The sequence below is a fragment of the Crinia signifera genome, chromosome 3 (genome assembly GCF_055691185.1).
Source record: "Crinia signifera chromosome 3, ASM5569118v1, whole genome shotgun sequence".
Taxonomy (NCBI): Eukaryota; Metazoa; Chordata; class Amphibia; order Anura; family Myobatrachidae; genus Crinia; species Crinia signifera.
In genome coordinates this window covers 224564994-224586143 of record NC_139219.1, presented here as the reverse complement: position 1 = coordinate 224586143, position 21150 = coordinate 224564994, and the positions used below count along the sequence as shown (strand labels likewise).

Sequence of the window (21150 nt, the reverse complement as noted above, 5' to 3'; positions counted from 1 at the left end):
TACTAAGGGTTGATTTTCGTTGATTTCAAGTCTCAATCGATATAGGGTTTCAGGTGCTGAAACACATGTTTACTAACAGATGATTTATTTATATTCAATTATTAATGTTAGTAAATGTGTGTTTTAGCAATGGAAGTATAAGTTTGATTTAGAAAACCTTTATTGCCCGTACTCCTAATTAAGAACTTAGGCTGTTTAGTGGGGATCAGTATGATTTACTGTCAATTACTTAACCAACACTGTTATACCGGCATCTTAAATATCATGACTTAATTTTGTGCTATATTGACTGTGTTCTTGGAGCTAGCCATGTTCTATGCCACAATAGCCGCTGCTATACATGTATTGTAAGAGAAAAATATTTTTATAATGAGAACATAACGTAGCAGTATAAATGCTCTGATTGCCTGGTAATAGCATACCAAAACTGTGACTATAACCACCCAACATAATGTGGATTGTATTAGGAGAGGTTGCAGCAGCCTCCTTACAGCACAATAACACTTTGGTCTAACACATACCACCTTTATCCTTAACATATAAGGGAAGAAATGATGGCCTTGAAAAGCAATGGATGTGGAAATTAGAGTAAGTGTGAACAGATTTAAACTCCTATTGCAGAATGCTTCGTAGGTGCAGTAAACTCCCATAACAACCCCACCGGAGGTGACAACATCCTCTGAATAGAGCTTTTGACTCAGACTCACAAGTAAATACATACGAAAAGGGGGGTGGGATAAAAGACGGGGGAATGGAACACATTTGTTAGATATCATGTGTGCCTCCTTTTAAATCTGTAATACATGTAAGATGTCACTACATATTGACACTTTTCTGCGCATTTAGATATTAAAAAAATATAGAATATTAGAATATTTTAAATAATTAAATCTGTTCCTCTAAAATAATTAAACAGACCTTATTTATACATTGAATGTCATTATTTACTGGTAGCAATTTGATGTTGACATTATTAATATAAAAATATAATGAATTACTATTAATACATTAAAATAAGATGAATATCATTATACTATGTGTTGGATTGCTTTTAATATAGAAGTAATATTAATGTGGAAAAAAAATTATCATAGTCATACGTAAATAATATTTTATAAATATTTTTAGTGAGAAAAAAATATGTTTTGTGTTATTATATTTATTCTTCTTAATTTACTTACCAGTTATTTATATACAGTTGCGCACACATATTCCGCAGCGCTTTACAGAGAATATTTGACCATTTGCATCAATCACTGCCCCAATGGAGCTTACAATCTGTATTCCCTTCCACATGTACATGAACACACAGATATTCTAGGGTTCATTTGTTGGGAACCAACCTATTTTTTATTTGTAATATTTTGGGATTGTTGGAGGTAACCGGAGTACCTGGAGGAAGCCCACACATGCACAGGGAGCATATACAAACTCTGCACAAATAGGGCCATGGTAGGTCAAACCCATGCCCCTAGTGCTGTGAGGAAGTAATGCTAACCATTGCACCTTCCGTGAATTTAGTTTAATTTAGTTCAACAACATAAACACTTTTTTAAATACATTTTTCATCATATATTTATGAAGGACATTTAAGTAGTGCAAAATGCTGCAGAATGTTGTCTCAATGTGTATAAGGGTGCATACGTTTCACCAATGACTATGGTTCTGTTAATCTACAGTAGATACAGTAGACCATATGTGGACAAGCAGAAGTAACAGTGGTCAGGAGAACGTCATGAGACCACTGATGAGTACAGACTAGGCACATCTCTAATAATTACAGACTAGGCACAGTTTTGGGGAGTAGAGCAAAAACTATATACAATTGTATTGTGAACTTACTGAAATCATATAAAGAGTTGTCCATTTTGGGAAATTTATGCACATCATTCATTCGCAGCCCTGCGGGGGATCGCGGCATGCGCAGGGGGAGGCTGGCACTGAAGATGGGGGGAGTTGTTTAGTCCTCATGCAACGCTGCAAAATTTCGTAGCATTGCATGTGGACCAGAATAAGGTCCTTTACCTATAATTTTATGCAACTCATTTTGCATCTTTTGTTTGTACTAGAGCCATAAGCCCCATACACTCTGGTATATATAGTAAAAGTTATCAGTTAGAAAGTGCTTTCTGAGCGGTATTGTTCACTATATCATCTAGTGTGTACACTCAATTTTGCACACCGTTATGATGATTTATGGCTAAAGAACTTGCAGGTCAATTTGGCTATATATGCAAATGACCTGCATTGGGCCCCGATGACATCAATGAATGATATTGGTGGCCGATAGAATTCAGTGTGTACTGTATATTGCAGCCAAATTTGATAACTATATTGGCCGCAGCCAGATCGGCTTAGGGTCAGCTAGTGTGTATGGGGTATTACACACAAAAATGCTACACGTTATCAGGGCCACCATCAGGGGGTGTTCAGGGGTACTGGAGTCCAGGGCCAGGCTAGAATTATGGCCCAAATGGCAGCATTGCAGTTAGTACTGCGCGGCCAGAGACGTGGACAGCACTAGCACATTACGAATGTGGCAGCGGCACTAGCCGCCATCCAATGGTAGCTTCCTGGAACTGGGACTTTCATAGGGCAGTATTCGTAATGCTGGTGCTGGTGGCTCTGTCTGCGTCTCTGGCAAGGAAGGTGCATGGATGAGCCAATTGTGACCCCTGGCTCTGCCTGACAGGCAAAGAGGAGGAGCTGCTAGGTAGATGGTCGCATTAGGGGCCAGAGCCTGGCAAGGAGGGGAGCCTGGGATCGCGATGGGATCCACAGCATGCTTGAGCCAGGGAGCTGGATGAACTTTATTTGTGAGGTGAGCCAAGCAGCCTGAGCTCAGCGTAAGGCTCCTGCTGCACATATATTTATATACTGCTGCACATATATATATATATATATATATATATATATAGTGGTGGGGGGGATGGTGGCACTCCAAGCAATAGATGTCGACTTTGTCCAAAAGAAATAAAGCGGTGCCCGTCCACAACACAGCGCTAGGCTGTTAATCTGCAAGGGGGTGGGGGGCGGCGGCACTCGCAAATAAAGTAAGACCACACCAAGCTGGTGACCAGCTTGGTGTGGTCTTACTTTATTTGCGAGTGCCGCCGCCCCCCACCCCCCTTGTATATATATATATATATATATATATATATATATATATATATATATATATATATATATATATATATATATATATATATATATATATATATATATATATATATATATATATATATATATATATATATATATATATATATATATATATATACAGCAGTGTGGGTGGGCGGCACTCGTGTCAATCTCAAATAAAGTACTGACTCAAAGAGTACAGATAATGACGTTTCGGTTTATTACCTTCTGAAGAAGGTAATAAACCGAAACGTCATTATCTGTACTCTTTGAGTCAGTACTTTATTTGAGATTGACACGAGTGACGCCCACCCACACTGCTGTATTTTGGTTAACCAACCGGGGAAGGCACCGTGCATGCTGTTTATACGTTTACTGGAGTGCCGACCAACACCATATTGCTATATATATATATATATATATATATATATATATATATCTGTGATGAACGGCAGCACTCAGTGCACAAGGAAGAGACGGGAGACCGGGAAAGTGTCCAACGTTTCGAGACCTGGTGGTCTCTTTATCAAGGTGCAGAAGATAACAAGCAATACAAACAAACTCATACCTTTATGCTGTTTCGGAGCGCCCACCGGCGCACCGGGCGACCCGCCCGGACCTTGGTGATGGCGTCATCCAGGGAGGATGGCCTATGAAGCCGTTAAGGGCATCCAGACACTGCCCATACAGTGATATGCTAAAAAACAAATAAAGTGTGTGCATACTTTAGTGCAACAATAAAGTGACATGTAGACGGAGTGTAATAGTACAAAAATCGGTGTAAATAGTTAAAAGTTAAAAAACACAGAACTCCAGTGAGATCAAGTAATTATGTGATCTCCGAACTGGAATGCATCAATCTACTGCAAAACATTCCTAATAATGTCAAAAGAGCCACAGTGATGGCAGAGAAAGACACATAGTACACATTAACTCTAAAACGACACATTTTGAATAAAGACATAGTAACAATTCTATGATGTGCAGCTGGCCAAATGAACATCACAGGAACACAGACAAGCCTACCTGCTCATTTAACCCCTTAGTGGGCTATTCATAAAGCAGAACTATTATCTGTGATATAATCACTCTGATTCAGTTTGTTTTTTAAACAAAGATTAATTTTATGCATAATGATAAGAAATAATATATTCTGTATTTTTATAATACATATTGAGTGCTGTATGGAACCAATTATATATTTATATGCTGAGTCAATTATTAAGTGACTTTTGAGGGATGCTGAGGACAGTGTATAACCTATTGCTATGGTCTCAGCAGATATATCATCCCTTGTGGAAATCCCCCATTTGCTCACAGGATAGAGAACCTGCCCATCTATAAATATATATATGACTGTTCTGACATGTTGAAGGTCAGAGGGAAAATCAATGTTCATGTAAAGTGTAAGCCTTGTGAGCAAATATATATATAGCCACAGCTACTGTATGCAATATAAACATATATGTGACCAAAAGATAACGATCTGTATCAGCAACAGCTACAAGGGTGTGTGTATGTTGTACTATGCTTTTTGTAAGCCCAATCACAGTACTTCTAAGAATGTTATTTCTACATATGTTAATTCAGATATACAATAATCCTCTACACTGCTCCCAGTCACTATAGGTGGGATGTTCTGAAGATTAAAATGTAGTCAAACAAACCTCTGAAAACAAGAGCACCAAGCTCCTGAAAGCGAAATCCTGACCCGAGACAACTCCTTCCCCACCCCCCACGCCCAGTAACTATCGATTAACAGGTGCAGCAGTCCTGTTAACAACTACCTTTGTAAATATGTTAATGCCTGTTAACACATTAAGTTAATGGCGTTAACAGGGGTCATAATGGGCATACATATAGTGCAATATGAACTATCGATATAGTCCATATCGGTAGAAACTACAGATGTGCAGACTCGGATTCCAGAGATCCGAGCCCCCACCTCATCATTCCGAGCCCGGTTCTCGCTCGGAGATTCCCGCCTGACTCGTGTCCGTCCGCGTGGTCATAACGTCATCTCCCGGCGCCGGAATTCGCGAGGCTTTAAATAGCGGCTGCTCTGCCACCAACTTCACTCCAGTCTAGTACTGGGTTGGGAGAGGGTGTGTTGGTGCTGCTGCTAGGGCTTAAACTTGAGCTTGAGCTTGAACGCAATATTTTTTATTCGCTGGGGCTGTCTCTCAGTGCTGCTGTGTAGTCTAACTGTGTACTTGTAGTACTACTGTCTCCTCTGTGCGGTCTACCTCTGGTGTGCTGTAATTCATTATTTTATTCGCTGGGGCTGTCTCCCTCAGTGCTGCTGTGTACTCTGTTCTCCTTTCTGCTTAGGGTGGGCTCTCCCTAGCAAGGAGGACAGTCTAACTATGTACCTGTAGTACTACTGTCTCCTCTGTGCTGGGGCCTACCTCTGGTGCTGTGCTGTGTAATATATATTATATGAATAATTAATTATATTATATATAGTCCACTGGTGCTGCCTGCACTGAATCTGCCAGTATTATTTAGTTACTCAGTCCACTGTTGCCACTGGCAGTGCTACTGCCTACCTAGTGTACCTACCTAATACATACTAGGCTGCTATATCGAATTTAATAAAAAAAATAATACTTGTGCTGTGTGGGACTGTAAAAAATAATTCCATGCTGCTGGTGCACTGACATGTGCCACTGAGTGCCACTGCCAACCAGTACCTAATAATAAAATTAATTATTATAAATTCTGCTGGTGCACTGCATAAAGCTACTGGTGGTGTGTAATATAACTACCTTTTGTGTTGACCACTGCCACTGCTACTGCCTGCCTGCCTACATAGTAGTTTATTTTCTCTACCTACTAGGCTGCTATATTATTAATACTTAATTAATTGAATTATATATAGTCCACTGGTGCTGCCTGCACTGAATACTGTGAATAGAGGTTGCCAGCATTATTTACTCACTCCACTGTTGCCACTGGCAGTGTTACTGCCTAAGTGTACCTACCTAGTAGTACAACTACATACTAGGCTGCTATATCTAATTTAATTAAAAAATAATACTTGTGCTGTGTGGGACTGTAAAAAATAATAACATGCTGCTGGTGCACTGACGTGTGCCACTGCCAAGCAGTACCTAATAATAAAATTAATTATTATAAATTCTGCTGGTGCACAATACTAGTATTGTGCCTAGTACTGTCTTATCTGCCTGTCTGGTGCCTAGTACTGCCATATCTACTGTCTGTTTTGGGGCTCACTGCCTAATACTGTCATATCTACCATCTGGTCTGGGGCTCACTGCCTAATACTGCCGTATCTACCTGTCTGGTCTGGCACTCACTGCCTAATACTGCCGTATCTACCTGTCTGGTCTGGCGATTACTGCCTAATACTGCCGTATCTACCTGTCTGGTCTGGGGCCCACTGCCTAATACTGCCGTATCTACCTGTCTGGTCTGGCGCTCACTGCCTAATACTGCCATATCTACAGTCTGTTTTGGGGGCTCACTGCCTAATACTGGCGTATCTATCGTCTGGTCTGGGGCTCACTGTCTAATACTGGCGTATCTACCTGTCTGGTCTGGGGCCCACTGCCTAATACTGCCGTATCTACCTGTCTGGTCTGGTGCTCACTGCCTAATACTGGCGTATCTACCGTCTGGTCTAGGGCTCACTGCCTGATACTGCCGTATCTACCTGTCTGGTCTGGCGCTCACTGCATAATACTGCCGTATCTACCGTCTGTTTTGGGGCTCACTGCCTAATACTGCCGTATCTACCGTCTGGTCTGGGGCTCACTGCCTAATACTGCCGTATCTACCTGTCTGGTCTGGCGCTCACTGCATAATACTGCCATATCTACCGTCTGTTTTGGGGCTCACTGCCTAATACTGGCGTATCTACCGTCTGGTCTGGGGCTCACTGCCTAATACTGCCGTATCTACCTGTCTGGTCTGGGGCCCACTGCCTAATACTACCGTATCTACATGTCTGGTCTGGCGCTCACTGACTAATACTGCAGTATCTACTGTCTGTTTTGGGGCTCACTGCCTAATACTGGCATATCTACCATCTGCTCTGGGGCTCACTGCCTAATACTGCCGTATCTACCTGTCTGGTCTGGCGCTCACTGCCTAATACTGCCGTATCTACAGTCTGTTTTGGGGGCTCACTGCCTAATACTGGCGTATCTACTGTCTGGTCTGGGGCTCACTGCCTAATACTGGCGTATCTACCTGTCTGGTCTGGGGCCCACTGCCTAATACTGCCGTATCTACCTGTCTGGTCTGGTGCTCACTGCCTAATACTGCCGTATCTACCTGTCTGGTCTGGCGCTCACTGCCTAATACTGCTGTATCTACCTGTCTGGTCTGGTCTGGGGCTCACTGCCTAATACTGCCGTATCTACCATCTGTTTTGGGGCTCACTGCCTAATACTGGCGTATCTACCATCTGGTCTGGGGCTCACTGCCTAATACTGCCGTATTTACCTGTCTGGTCTGGTGCTCACTGCCTAATACTGCCGTATCTACCGTCTGGTCTGGGGCTCACTGCCCAATACTGCCATATCTACCTGTCTGGTCTGGCGCTCACTGCCTAATACTGCCGTATCTACCTGTCTGGTCTGGGGCTCACTGCCTAATACTGCCGTATCTAATATCTGGGGCTCACTGCCTAATACTGCCGTATCTACCGTCTGGTCTGGGGCTCACTGCCCAATACTGCCATATCTACCTGTCTGTTCTGGCGCTCACTGCCTAATACTTCCGTATCTACCTGTCTGGTCTGGGGCTCACTGCCTAATACTGCCGTATCTACCATCTGGGGCTCACTGCCTAATACTGACGTATCTACCATCTGGTCTGGGGCTCACTGCCTAATACTGCCATATCTACCTGTCTGGTCTGGGGCTCACTGCCTAATTCTGCCATATCTACCTGTCTGGTCTGGGGCCCACTGCCTAATACTACTGTATCTACTTGTCTGGTCTGGCGCTCACTGCCTAATACTGCAGTATCTACTGTCTGTTTTGGGGCTCACTGCCTAATACTGGCATATCTACTGTCTGGTCTGGGGCTCACTGCCTAATACTGCCGTATCTACCTGTCTGGTCTGGCGCTCACTGCCTAATACTGCCGTATCTACCATCTGTTTTGGGGCTCACTGCCTAATACTGGCGTATCTACCATCTGGTCTGGGGCTCACTGCCTAATACTGCCGTATCTACCTGTCTGGTCTGGCGCTTACTGCCTAATACTGCCGTATCTACCTGTCTGGTCTAGGGCCCACTGCCTAATACTGCCGTATCTACCTGTCTGGTCTGGCGCTCACTGCCTAATACTGCCGTATCTGCCGTCTGTTTTGGGGCTCACTGCCTAATACTGGCGTATCTACCGTCTGGTCTGGGGCTCACTGCCTAATATTGCCATATCTACCCGTCTGGTCTGGCGCTCACTGCCTAATACTGCCGTCTGGTCTGGGGCTCACTGCCTAATACTGCCATATCTACCTGTCTGGTCTGGGGCTCACTGCCTAATTCTGCCATATCTACCTGTCTGGTCTGGGGCCCACTGCCTAATACTACTGTATCTACCTGTCTGGTCTGGCGCTCACTGCCTAATACTGCAGTATCTACTGTCTGTTTTGGGGCTCACTGCCTAATACTGGCATATCTACTGTCTGGTCTGGGGCTCACTGCCTAATACTGCCGTATCTACCTGTCTGGTCTGGCGCTTACTGCCTAATACTGCCGTATCTACCTGTCTGGTCTGGGGCCCACTGCCTAATACTGCCGTAGCTACCTGTCTGGTCTGGCGCTCACTGCCTAATACTGCCATATCTACAGTCTGTTTTGGGGGCTCACTGCCTAATACTGGCATATCTACTGTCTGATCTGGGGCTCACTGCCTAATACTGGCATATCTACCTGTCTGGTCTGGGGCCCACTGCCTAATACTGCCGTATCTACCTGTCTGGTCTGGTGCTCACTGCCTAATACTGGCGTATCTACCGTCTGATCTAGGGCTCACTGCCTGATACTGCTGTATCTACCTGTCTGGTCTGGGGCTCACTGCCTAATACTGCCATATCTACCGTCTGTTTTGGGGCTCACTGCCTAATACTGGCGTATCTACCGTCTGGTCTGGGGCTCACTGCCTAATACTGCCGTATCTACCTGTCTGATCTGGCGCTCACTGCCTAATACTGCCGTATCTGCCGTCTGTTTTGGGGCTCACTGCCTAATACTGGCGTATCTACCGTCTGGTCTGGGGCTCACTGCCTAATACTGCCGTATCTACCCGTCTGGTCTGGCGCTCACTGCCTAATACTGCCGTATCTACCGTCTGGTCTGGGGCTCACTGCCCAATACTGCCATATCTACCTGTCTGGTCTGGCGCTCACTGCCTAATACTGCTGTATCTACCTGTCTGGTCTGGGGCTCACTGCCTAATACTGCCGTATCTACCCGTCTGGTCTGGCGCTCACTGCCTAATTCTGCCGTATCTACCGTCTGGTCTGGGGCTCACTGCCCAATACTGCCATATCTACCTGTCTGGTCTGGCGCTCACTGCCTAATACTGCTGTATCTACCTGTCTGGTCTGGGGCTCACTGCCTAATACTGCCGTATTTACCTGTCTGATCTGGCGCTCACTGCCTAATACTGCTGTATCTGTAATAATAACTGCCTGCTGGTGCATACTTACTGACATATTAATTGCACTCCAGTGGCGCTGTCCTGTGACATAACTCCACAAAAATCATGGAGATCCAAAATATGGAGGTTAAAAAACAAAGGAAAGATGAAGATCCACTTCCTCATAGTTCTGAAGCTGCTGCCACTAGTCTTGACATAGACGATGAAATGCAAACAACGTCGTCTGCCATGTCCGATGCCCAGTGTGAAAGTAGAGGGCATGTACAATAGAAACCAAACTTCCGTATAAGGAATCAAAATATGAAATGTAAATCGTTGGAATAGAAACTTAAACTTGGCAACATGCCATTTACTAACTTCATGACTAGTGGTGCAGCTTCAGATGACGAGGAAAGTCCTCCTCCTCTCCCCCCGCCCAATAGGAAATTAAAGAGAGTTAGGCTGACACTGACTCAAAAAAGTCTGAAAAAATTAAAAAAAAAAAAAACTCGGAAAATAAATCTGAAAAAAAACTCAGCCTTCTAAAGACATATCTCAAATCCCCAAGGAGAGTCCTAGGGTGGCGGTGGTTGTGATGCCGGACCTTCCCATCACTGTGCGTGAAGAGATGGCTCCTTCCACCATTTGCAGTACGCCCTCTGCATATGCTGAAAGGATTACCCACAGTCAGAGCTGCAAGTATGGCGGTACGGGGTGGTACGGCGTACCGTTAAAAGAAATACTGCCGGTACCCCTGTACTGCCATAACCAATCTGCCCCAAAGTGTTTAATGCGCATGCGCGCATATGTAAGTGGCGGGGGGCGTGGTTTTCGCCGCCCCGCCACAGCTGATTGCTTTCGGAGCGGAGGGGAGGGGAGCGCATTGCGCTTCTCTCCCTCCCCTCCCTGCAGGGGCAGATTGGGCTGGGCATTATAGCTACCGAGGCCGCAATGCAGTTTCCCCGGCCGTCCACTCTCAGTTTATCATTTGCAGCAGGGCACCCGGGTATGATTTCAGTGCCCGGGGGCCGGCTGTCATTTTTTAACCAACCACAGCCTCTGTTATATGAAAAATAAGCGCAGCCAATCAGCCGCTTAGCCTCTGTTACAAGGCACCTTGTAACTGAGGCTAAGCGGCTGATTGGCTACGCTGACTTTTCTCATGCATTGCATGCTGCCGCCTGTTTAAAGTCTGTAAACAGCACAGTGGCGGGGGGGGTCAGGTGTGCGGGCCGCGGACGGGAGCTACGCGGACCACCTGACCTGACAAGCTGACAGCTGCGATGGCAGATAGCACCTCCTCCCCATAACCCTGCACCCGGACCGCCGCTTCTTCCACGGCCCCAGAAGTCTTGTCGGATGTAGGTTATACCATGACAGCCGTCCCCAGGACTCCGCCGCCGCCCCCAGTGTTCCTTGCTACCTGGAGAGATAACACCAGACCTGTCCAAGCTCCCGGGCACCTCTGCTGCTGCTGCTGATGAGGTATCTTTCTCTCTCTCTCCTTATCTCTCTCTCTCTCTCCTTATCTCTCTCCTTCTCTCTCTCTCTCCTTCTCTCTCTCTCTCCTTATCTCTCTCTCTCCTTATCTCTCTCTCCTTATCTCTCTCTCCTTATCTCTCTCTCTCCTTATCTCTCTCTCTCCACTTATCTCTCTCTCCTTATCTCTCTCCACCTCTCTCTCTCTCTCTCCACTTATCTCTCTCTCTCTCTCTCTGTCTCTCCACTTATCTCTCGCGCTCTCTCTCTCTCTGTCTCTCCACTTATCTCCCACTCCTGTGTCTCCCTTGCCTTTGTCTTTTTGTTTACAATATGTTTATTTTGTGTATATATAGGATGCAGTTAAGATCCCGGCGGTCGGGATCCCGGCGTTCAGAATCCCGACGCCGGAATCCCGACCGCTGAAATGCCGACACTTTCTCCGACACTTTCTCCCCCCTGGGGTGTCCACGACAGTGGACTCATAGTGGGGGTATGAAAAGGTCGGAGGACGCATACCGCCGCCCCTCGCGGGCTCGCTGCGCTCGCCACGCTTCGGGTTGACGTTGATCGTGGGGTGGCGTTAACAATTGTGGGGGCCATTTCAGACTTTAGGGTGACTATTTGGGCTCTGTGGCCCATTTAACATTGTTTCCTATGGAAAAATCGTGGGCATTGAGGCATTGAACACTAAAATCGCGTCCAATCTGACTTTTAACATTGATCCCTATGGGAAATCGCGGCCATCGCGGGCATCACATCGCACCCATTTTTTAGTGCATACGATGGTCGCGATGGGCGCCGTTCTATGTAAAGAGTACCCTTTATTTTATAACATTGGTGGCACAGTGGTCGCCTCACATCCCCCCAAAGAACCTGGTGCCCATATTCTTGCGCTGGGGGCCGCGGGTGCAGCGGGCATCACATGACACCCTCACCCATAAAGTTTACATTGGTGACACAGTGGACCCCTCTCATTACCACCCCACCCCACCTGTAATCAGTGCGTTGGTGGTGCATAGTGAGCATAGTACTTACCAGCTCCGGAGGGTTCACAGCGCGTGGTGTCTGACAGCATCAGCATGTGCAGAATGGATAGGAGGGCTCAGGAAGTGTCCAGATGAGGAAAATCGCTGGTCACTTGAGCAAAAAAAAAGACACCACACAAAAGGTGCCCGATATGCAGGGTCTTGCTAAACGATTTTACTAGATTGATGGGACATGCTCATTCTTCTTCTTATAGCGATTTAGACGCGCTGGGCCGCGCATCTATATCGCTTTAGCCTCCACACACACACACAACGATGTATGCTTAGTTTCTAAGCGACCAAGCTAAATCGCTTAGAAAATGGCTCAAAATCGGCATGTGTGTAGGCCCCATTAGTTTTAACTCTGCTCATCATCAATCGTATCTTCTCAGTCAACGAGGTACAGAATAAGTCCATTCACATTTTTAGAAATATGGCTATCCACAGGAAGTTCAGTCTGCCATTTGAGATTGGGATATTTTAGTACGGAGACAAACTGCACATCAGGATCAGACAAGGTGTTAAACGGGGTTTCTACCATGAATCAATCACAGCATTAAATTATTAATCAATCAATCATAATCACAATCAAGACAGATAGGGGTCTTGTTAAATATTAAACTGACCAAAACAGATACACACTCGCAGAACATATCACTGCGGCACGAAATAATAATCATAAAATAAATCAATCACATCATTAAATTAATTAATAATCAATCAATCATAATCCCAATCAAGACAGATAGGGGTCTTATTAAATATTAAACTGACCAAAACAGATACACACTCGCAGAACAAATCAGTGCGGCACGAAATAATAAACATAAAATGAATCAATCACATCATTAAATTAATTAATAATCAATCAATCATAATCACAATCCATACAGATAGGGGTCTTGGTACTTGTTTTGAGGTTGTAGCAGGGGAGTGCAGCTACTCGTAAAACCTTGAACGAAGATCAGTACTTCTCTACCGGACAAGGACATCCTAATCGACCAAGCGCGTAGCTTCGGTAGGGACGCATGTGAAGCAGTGATGAAAGGGAACACCCGCCTAGCCAGCCAGATAGCTGAATCCACCCTAGCGATCAATTGAGTGACAGAAGTAGCAGCCAGATAGCCTCACATACCAGATAGGGGTCTTATTGGCTGCTTACCCGTACATGTACGGTTAGGTAGTAAGACACCGGTTGCTGAAAGCGATACATCTCCAACCCAGGGTTCCTAGAGAGGTGGAGGAACTCTTCCATCTGCCACCTTAAAATTGATTAGCCCCTTCCCCTAAACCCATTAGGCAATGATTTAAGAGATGACTGCTAATGAATAATAATCAAAACATTAACCCCTTCATGACAGAGCCAGTTTGTGCCTTCATGACAGAGCCCTTTTTTTCAAATCTGACATGTCTCACTTAAGTGGGGATAACTTTTTTTTGCTTTTACTTATCCCAGTGATTTTGAGATTGTTTTCTCGTGACACATTGTACTTCAAGTTAGTGGTAAATTTTGGTCGATACAGTCTGTGTTTTTTTGTGAAAAATACCAAAATATCGTGAAAAAATGGAAAATTTAGCAATATGCAAAATGTCACATTTTCTGCTTGTGAGACAAATAATCATACCACTCAAAATAGTTAATAACTAACAAAGACCATATGTCTACTTTATGTTGCAATCATTATTTCAACCTCCTTTTCATTTTTTTGGACACTAGGAGGCTTCAGATATGACTAGCAAATTCTCAAATTTTCAAGAAAATTTCAAACACTGATTTTTTTAGGGACCAGTTCAGTTCTGATGTGACTTTGAGGGACTTGTATGTGAGACACCCCCATAAATGATGCCATTTCAAAAACTGCACCCCTCACAGTATTCAAAACAGCATTTTGGAAGTTTGTTAACCCTTTAGGTGTTTCACAGGAATTAAAACAAAGTGTAGGTGAAATTTCAAAATTTCTTTTTTTTTGCAGAGTTTCAATTTTAATACATTTTTCTAACGAATACAGTAGATTTTACTAGAGAAATGTGACTAAAAATTGATTCCCCCAATTCTTTTGTTTTCAAAAATATCCTATATGTGGCCCTAGTGTGCACGTTGACCAAACCACAGGCTTCATAATAGAAGGAGCACCTACTTGATTTTGGAGCCTCCTTTTTATGAGATTTTTTTTTAGGCACCATGTAGGTTTCTAGGCACCATAAGTGCTAAAAGTTAGGAACCTCCCCCACATGTCACCCCATTTTGCAATCTACACCCCTCAGGGAATTCATCTAGGGGTATAGTGTACATTTCAAACCCCCAGGGGTTTCACCAATTTTGGTACAACTGGGATGTGAAAATGGAAAATTACATTTTTTTACACAAACATGCAGTTCTGGCTCAAAATCATTTTCACAAGGAATGAAGGAGACAAAGCACCCCAAAATCTGTGCCCCAATTTCTCCCGAGTACGGCAATGCCTCACATGTGACCAAAAAATACCAGTTGGGCGCATGGCAGGACTCAGAAGGGAAGGAGTGATTTTTGGATTTGGCAGCACAGATTTTGGTGGAATGAATGGTGGGTGCCATGTTGCATTAGCAAGACTCCCAAAGCACCAATACAGTGGAACCCCCCCACAAGTCACCCCATTTTGCAAACTACACCCCTCAGGGAATTCATCTAGGGGTATAGTGTACATTTCAAACCCCCAGGGGTTTCACCAATTTTGATACAACTGGGCAGTGAAAATGAAAAATTACATTTTTTTACACAAAAATGCAGTTCTGGCTCAAATTTTTTCATTTTCACAAGGAATGAAGGAGACAAAGCACCCCAAAATCTGTGCCCCAATTTCTCCCGAGTACGGCAATGCCTCACATGTGACCAAAAAATACCAGTTGGGCGCATGGCAGGACTCAGAAGGGAAGGAGTGATTTTTGGATTTTGCAGCACAGATTTTGGTGGAATAAATGGTGGGTGCTATGTTGCACCAATACAGTGGAACCCCCCCACAAGTCACCCCATTTTGCAAAGTACACCCCTCAGGGAATTCATCTAGGGGTATAGTGTACATTTCAAACCCCCAGGGGTTTCACCAATTTTGGTACAACTGGGCAGTGAAAATGAAAAATTACATTTTTTTACACAAAAATGCAGTTCTGGCTCAAAATTTTTCATTTTCACAAGGAATGAAGGAGACAAAGCACCCCAAAATCTGTGCCCCAATTTCTCCCGAGTACGGCAATGCCTCACATGTGACCAAAAAATACCAGTTGGGCGCATGGCAGGACTCAGAAGGGAAGGAGTGATTTTTGGATTTGGCAGCACAGATTTTGGTGGAATGAATGGTGGGTGCCATGTTGCATTAGCAAGACTCCCAAAGCACCAATACAGTGGAACCCCCCCACAAGTCACCCCATTTTGCAAAGTACACCCCTCAGGGAATTCATCTAGGGGTATAGTGTACATTTCAAACCCCCAGGGGTTTCACCAATTTTGATACAACTGGGCAGTGAAAATGAAAAATTACATTCTTTTACACAAAAATGCAGTTCTGGCTCAAAATTTTTCATTTTCACAAGGAATGAAGGAGACAAAGCACCCCAAAATCTGTGCCCCAATTTCTCCCGAGTACGGCAATGCCTCACATGTGACCAAAAAATACCAGTTGGGCGCATGGCAGGACTCAGAAGGGAAGGAGTGATTTTTGGATTTGGCAGCACAGATTTTGGTGGAATGAATGGTGGGTGCCATGTTGCATTAGCAAGACTCCCAAAGCACCAATACAGTGGAACCCCCCCACAAGTCACCCCATTTTGCAAAGTACACCCCTCAGGGAATTCATCTAGGGGTATAGTGTACATTTCAAACCCCCAGGGGTTTCACCAATTTTGGTACAACTGGGCAGTGAAAATGAAAAATTACATTTTTTTACACAAAAATGCAGTTCTGGCTCAAAATTTTTCATTTTCACAAGGAATGAAGGAGACAAAGCACCCCAAAATCTGTGCCCCAATTTCTCCCGAGTACGGCAATGCCTCACATGTGACCAAAAAATACCAGTTGGGCGCATGGCAGGACTCAGAAGGGAAGGAGTGATTTTTGGATTTGGCAGCACAGATTTTGGTGGAATGAATGGTGGGTGCCATGTTGCATTAGCAAGACTCCCAAAGCACCAATACAGTGGAACCCCCCCACAAGTCACCCCATTTTGCAAAGTACACCCCTCAGGGAATTAATCTAGGGGTATAGTGTACATTTCAAACCCCCAGGGGTTTCACCAATTTTGGTACAACTGGGCAGTGAAAATGAAAAATTACATTTTTTTACACAAAAATGCAGTTCTGGCTCAAAATTTTTCATTTTCACAAGGAATGAAGGAGACAAAGCACCCCAAAATCTGTGCCCCAATTTCTCCCGAGTACGGCAATGCCTCACATGTGACCAAAAAATACCAGTTGGGCGCATGGCAGGACTCAGAAGGGAAGGAGTGATTTTTGGATTTGGCAGCACAGATTTTGGTGGAATGAATGGTGGGTGCCATGTTGCATTAGCAAGACTCCCAAAGCACCAATACAGTGGAACCCCCCCACAAGTCACCCCATTTTGCAAAGTACACCCCTCAGGGAATTCATCTAGGGGTATAGTGTACATTTCAAACCCCCAGGGGTTTCACCAATTTTGGTACAACTGGGCTGTGAAAATGAAAAATTACATTTTTTTACACAAAAATGTACTTCTGGCTCAAAATTTTTCATTTTCACAAGGAATGAAGGAGACAAAGCACCCCAAAATCTGTGCCCCCATTTCTCCAGAGTACGGCAATGCCTCATATGTGACCAAAAAATACCAGTTGGGTGCATGGCAGGACTCAGAAGGGAAGGAGTGATTTTTGGATTTTGGAGCACAGATTTTGGTGGAATGAATGGTGGGTGCTATGTTGCATTACCAATACAGTGGAACCCCCCCACAAGTGACCCCATTTTGCAAACTACACTCCTCAGGGAATTCATCTAGGGGTATAGTGTACATTTCAAACCCCCAGGGGTTTCACCAATTTTGGTACAACTGGGCTGTGAAAATGAAAAATTACATTTTTTTACACAAAAATGTACTTCTGGCTCAAAATTTTTCATTTTCACAAGGAATGAAGGAGACAAAGCACCCCAAAATCTGTGCCCCCATTTCTCCAGAGTACGGCAATGCCTCACATGTGACCAAAAAATACCAGTTGGGTGCATGGCAGGACTCAGAAGGGATGGAGTGATTTTTGGATTTTGGAGCACAGATTTTGGTGGAATGAATGGTGGGTGCTATGTTGCATTACCAATACAGTGGAACCCCACCACAAGTGACCCCATTTTGCAAACTACACCCCTCAGGGAATTCATCTAGGGGTATAGTGTACATTTCAAACCCCCAGGGGTTTCACCAATTTTGATACAACTGGGCAGTGAAAATGAAAAATTACATTTTTTTACACAAAAATGCAGTTCTGGCTCAAAATTTTTCATTTTCACAAGGAATGAAGGAGACAAAGCACCCCAAAATCTGTGCCCCCATTTCTCCCGAGTACGGCAATGCCTCACATGTGACCAAAAAATACCAGTTGGGTGCATGGCAGGACTCAGAAGGGAAGGAGTGATTTTTGGATTTTGCAGCTCAGATTCTGGTGGAATGAATGGTGGGTGCTATGTGGCATTAGCAAGACCCCCGAAGCACGGTGAAATGATGAACCTAATAATCCATAGATGTGTGGTATATTTTGAAACACTCCTTTATACATAGGCCGGGTTTGTCGGGGCAAGTTTCACAGTGGAAAATAGTTTCCTTTCTTATTCCCTTTTTATAGCAAACTTTGCACCTTTTTTGTGTCCTGCCCTTTCTTGCAGTGGAGGGGATTTCGTTGGGAAAATGCTGCCCTGGTACAATACGGGGGCCAGTACTAGAAGTACTGGGGCCCTCTGCCTGCTGGTTCCCAAATATTAGGCCCTTTATGACTTCCTCTTGAAAGTGCATAAATGTCCCCCTCTGGCCGGTAGAACGGAATAGCACGTAAGCGTTATACAGTGCCATCTGGATGATATACACGGCCAGCTTCTTGTACCAGATATTTGTTTTCCGCAGGGCACTGTACGGCTTCAGTACCTGATCTGAAAGATCCACTCCGCCCATGTACTTATTGTAATCTAGGATACAATTTGGTTTTGAGGTGTGGGTACTGGTACCTCGTACAGGGATGGAGGTGGTACTGTCTCCATGAATTGTTGTCAGTATAAGGACATCCCTCTTGTCCTTATATTTGACCAACAACATATTTTCGGTGCATATTCCCCTGCTTTTACCCCTTCTCATTACTTGGGCAATGTGCGTTTTTGGGAGGCCTCTTTGGTTCTTACGCACAGTACCGCAAGCTGCTGTACCTCTTGAACCAAGGGCCTTAAACAGGGGGATGCTGGTGTAAAAGTTATCCACATAGAGGTGATAACCCTTATCCAGGAAGGGGTGCATTAAATCCCAGACAATTTTTCCACTAACACCTACGAGGGAGGGGGGGCATTCTGGCGGTTCAATTCTTGAATCCTTCCCTTCATATACCCTAAACTTGTGGGTGTACCCTGTGGTGCTTTCACACAGCTTATACATTTTTATGCCATACCTTGCCCTCTTACTGGGAAGGTACTGGCGGAATTTAACCCTTCCTTTAAAATGTATAAGGGACTCGTCGATGCTAATACATTTATCAGGGATGTATAGCTCTGCAAATTTGGCACTGAAATGATCAATGACCGGCCTGACTTTGAATAGCCTGTCAAAGGTGGGATCATCTCTGGGTGGGCACTGTGCATTATCGGTGTAATGTATAAATTTATGGATTGCCTCAAAACGAGTCCGAGTCATGGCCATACGGTAAAATGGGGTGCTGTACAGAACATCTGTACTCCAATATTGCCTAATTTGTGGCTTTTTTACTATGCCCATATGAAACACCAGACCCCAAAACGTCATCATCTCTACTGCATCTACAGGGGTCCACCTAGCAAATGATGACGTGGGGTTTTGAGCAATAAACTGCTGGGCATATAAATTAGTTTGGTCCACCATTAAATTTATAAAATCATCAGAGAAAAATAATTTGAAAAAGTCAATTTCTCTGAGACCTGTGGAATCAAATTGGATTCCTGGCATGGCCAAAAACTCAGGAACCTGGGGCTCAAAATTGTCTGGTGGTGGGGTCCATACGAGATCAATTATTGGGGGGGGGTCTCAGCTGCTCTACGGGGGCGTCTTTGAGGGGGTCCCTCATCACCAGAGGAGGAAGAGGAGCTTAAGACGAATCCTTCAAATTCCCCGCTTGCCTCACTGGCTGTGTCAGAATCAGAAGCAAGCATGGCATATGCCTCCTCCACTGAATACATTCTTCTGGATGACTGGGATGACATTTGGGATGACATTTGGGATGACATTTTTATTTTTGTGTTACTGGTAGTGAAATGTTTCAACACGTGTATAGTGTAGGGGGGGGTACAAACTTTATTTCAACCCGGGGGGTATGTAGTCTGTAGTGTGTATGTAGTGCAGAAAAAAAAATACTTTATACAAAAAAAAAAAAAAATTGAAGGGGTTAAAAAAAAAAAAAAATTGAAGGGGTTAAAAAAAAAAATTGAAGGGGTTAAAAAAACAAAAAAAAAGGTCCTGCGCCAAAAATTGAGCACAGATGTTGGTCAGTAACGTCCGTCACTGAACAGCGCTCAAAGGCAACAGGAATTTGATCAAAAAAAAAAAAAATAGATCAACCCTGTGCCGAAAAAGCTGATCAGTGATGTACGTCACTGATCAGCGCACAGTGGCCACAGGACACCCACAAAATCACAATGTGTGTAAAAAAAAAATTAAAAAAAGACCACACAGCACCCACAAAAAAAAAAAAAGGTGATCAGTGATGCGACACTGATTACCAGTGAGGGGCAGCAGGTGCACAACCTTTGGTGCAACTGGCAGCAACTGACAGGTATATATATAAAAAAAAAACCTCTGCGCCCCCAAAAAGTTGCTGATCACCTCAGATATAGTGATCAGCACAAAAGGCGGGGGTAGCAGACACAAAATATACACTCTCTATCACTCTCTGTCACTATCTCTCTCTATCTCTCACTATCTATCACTATCTATCACTATCTATCACTATCTATCACTATCTATCACTATCTATCACTATCTATCACTATCTATCACTATCTATCACACTGCAGCAGCAGCACTGACAGTTATATGTATAAAAAAAAACCTGCACCCCCAAAAAGGGGGGGTAGCAGACACAAAATATACACTCTCTATCACTCTCTGTCACTATCTCTCTCTATCTCTCTATCTCTCACTATCTATCACTATGACACTGCAGCAGCAGCACTGACAGTTATATATATAAAAAAAAACCTGCACCCCCAAAAAGGGGGGGTAGCAGACACAAATCTCTCTATCTCTCACTATCTATCACTATCTCTCACTATCTATCACTATCTATCACTATGACACTGCAGCAGCAGCAGTGACAGTTATTTATATATAAAAAAACCCTGCACCCCCAAAAAGGGGGGGTAGCAGACACAAAATATAGCTCTCTCTGTCACTATCTCTCTATCTCTCTCTATCTCTCTCTCTCTATCTCTCTATCTCTCTATCACACTGCAGCAGCAGCAGGAAGTCTCAGGAAGTCAGATCCAGGAAGCGTCCAGCACGCTACAAGCAGTGATCAAGTGATCAGGTATGGTATTTGCAAGGATCAGGTAAGTATTAGCAAGGATCAGGTCAGTATCACGGCAGATAGGCACGGTGACCGCTCTGCACGCTATTCCAGACCGGAATGGCGTCTGCAGCGCAGTCACCGTTAGTTTAAATGTC

At 44.3% G+C, this 21150-nt stretch overlaps 1 long non-coding RNA gene across 2 annotated transcripts in view; it reads right to left on the bottom strand.

Annotated features, from left to right (window-relative positions):
- LOC146062661 (uncharacterized) overlaps positions 1-21150 on the bottom strand; it is a 143005-nt gene that overhangs the window by 87799 nt on the left and 34056 nt on the right. For both annotated transcript variants that reach the window (XR_014471454.1, XR_014471455.1), the window contains exon 2: positions 3710-3838. This is a non-coding gene — a long non-coding RNA (uncharacterized LOC146062661). The remainder of the gene's footprint in view (positions 1-3709; positions 3839-21150) is intronic.